Below are 2,372 nucleotides of genomic sequence, written 5' to 3'. Positions count from 1 at the left end.
CTCATAGAACATATTACTGCCTCCCAAGGGAGTCAACCCAAAATCCCATTGACCAACTGCTGCATATATAGTTCAAAGGCTAGGTTTGCCGGTGGGTGTGCATCCTCTCCCTCAGGTCTGAATGCAACACCTTATGGACTAACCAGGATAACGGCAAAAAAGCTCCCATCTCATAAAAGGAGAAATGGGAGACACAGCAGTTATATAATTAATGAGCATGCCTATCCCAGATGTGGGAAAATCTCCTAGATTTGATCTTGATTTGGTTCTCTGGGAAGAACTCCTTTGTCTCTTGTTCTTTTTGGCCTCTAGGTCCACCCTTTGGGCCTTTTTTTGGTCTATTATCCTCCATAGTCACATCTGAAGTGGGGTTAGAGAGGATGTCATCCTTGAAGGCTGTGTAGCTTTTGTAGACTTTGTCCTGCTCATGGAAATTTGCAGACCCAAGGGTTGTTTTAAGGCTTATACCTCCCAAAAGCTTTTAAAGCCCATGGTTTCCTTGAAACCTTCAAAAACTTAATAAATTTTTAATCTATGTGGATCAGACAACTCTATGTGTTAGTAACCACATTCAAAGTTCTTTTCTAGACATAATTTTCAATCTTGATTTATTTATTTGCTTCCTTGTCTCAGCTTAATGATAATTCTCTTGAGAGGTTATCTGAAACTGTAAATTTGAGTGAGAAGTCCAGGATGCATGTTGTAATTTCTAGTGTAATTATTAGAAAATTTCACAACAGACTGTACAACTAACAAGCTAATGAGGGGAGGATGCAATAATAAAATATTATCAGTCCAAAAGCAGAGAAAAAGAATACAGAAAAAGCATAGCAAACAAGAAAATAATAGGATGATAGATTTAAACCCAAATATAAAAGTAATTACATTAAATGTAAGTAGGCTACATACTCCAATTAAAAGACAAAGATTGTTAGATTCATTTTTTTAAAAAGCCTACATACTGCTTACAAGAGATACACCTTAAAAATAAGATTTTTACAATACAAAGATTAACAAGAAATAGAAAACTTATACTACACTGTTCCAGTTAGTATTGCTCATAACTTCAAATTATAAAACATAATGTGGCATAAAACAACCATTTTATATGTTCACAATTAGGAACCAGGACAAGGCACAATGAGGTTAGCTTGCCTTTGCTCCAAGATGTCTGAGGCCTCAGCTGGAAAGATTTGAAGATTGGGGATAAATGTAAGGCTGAGGGTGACTCAACAGCTGGGGGCTGGTATGGTAGAAGTATCTTCACATGTTCATATTGGGACTCACCTCGGCTGTTGGCCAGAACACCTAAGATGATCTTTCCATGTGATCTCTCCATGTGGGTGAGTTTGGGCTTTCTCAAAGCATGGTAGCTAAGTTCCAAGAGGTGCATCCAAGAGAACAAGACAGAAGTGCACTGATTTTCATGATCTGGCCTCAGAAGTCACATAGTGTCACCTCTTCTGTACTCTGTTGTCACAAAGATGTACAGAGTTTCAAGGAGTATCATGTATTCCCATTAGAGGATTATCAAGGTCACACTGTAAAGAGCAAGTGGGAAGGGGAATATCATGGCCATCTTTGAAAAATACAAGCCACCACAATTGCAAACATTAACCAAAAGCAAGTCAATGAAGCAATATTAATATCCGACAAAGCGGATTTTAACGTAAGCATTACTAGAGACTTAGAGAAACATTTCATAGTGATCGAAGGTTCAGTTCACCAGAAAGATGTAATAATTTTAAATTTCTATAATCTAATAACATAGCCTCAAAATATATAAAGCTAAAAATTGACAGAACTAAAAATTAAAATCCATCATCTTAGTCCAATGTATATTTTTCTAGAAAACAGCTATCTCAGTGACTGATAGAATGAGACAAAAAAAAAAAAAAATCATTAGGTAGTTTGAATAGAATAATAAACAAAATTAACCTAATTGGCATTTATAGAACATTCACTCAACAACTACAGGATATATATTTCTATCATGTGCGCATGGAACATTCACCAAAATAAGTCATATATTGGGCCATACACATGTCAACAAAGTTTTAATGGTTGAAATCATACAAGACATGTTTTCTTTTTTTCTAATCATAGAATTAAGATAGAAATCAATAAAAACAGAAAAATAAATAATAGAAATTCAAATTAAAACCACACTTACGTACTACTAAACAGAATATCTAAAATTAAAGACTAACAATAGCAAATATTATTATTATTTTTTTTTTTTTCAAATAGTTCCTTTTTTTATTGAAACATAATTGACTATATATATTTGTGGGGTACAGAGTTGACTATTTTTTTTTTTAATTTTGTCAATATACAATGTAGTTATTTATTGTGTCCCATCACCGAAACCT

At 34.1% G+C, this 2,372-nt stretch overlaps 1 protein-coding gene and 1 long non-coding RNA gene across 2 annotated transcripts in view; one reads left to right on the top strand and one right to left on the bottom strand.

Moving 5' to 3' along the window:
* Positions 1 to 2,372, top strand: part of DUSP27 (dual specificity phosphatase 27 (putative)) — a 26,933-nt gene that overhangs the window by 2,392 nt on the left and 22,169 nt on the right. The window lies entirely within an intron of this gene.
* LOC103607951 overlaps positions 915 to 2,372 on the bottom strand; it is a 1,649-nt gene continuing 191 nt past the window's right edge. The window contains exon 2 of the long non-coding RNA XR_552001.1: positions 915 to 1,436. This is a non-coding gene — a long non-coding RNA (uncharacterized LOC103607951). The remainder of the gene's footprint in view (positions 1,437 to 2,372) is intronic.

This window comes from Galeopterus variegatus, unplaced genomic scaffold (assembly GCF_000696425.1).
Source record: "Galeopterus variegatus unplaced genomic scaffold, G_variegatus-3.0.2 Scaffold7893, whole genome shotgun sequence".
Lineage (NCBI taxonomy): Eukaryota > Metazoa > Chordata > Mammalia > Dermoptera > Cynocephalidae > Galeopterus > Galeopterus variegatus.
The sequence above is the reverse complement of the archived record's forward strand: the minus strand, read 5'-3'. Positions and strand labels throughout refer to the sequence as shown.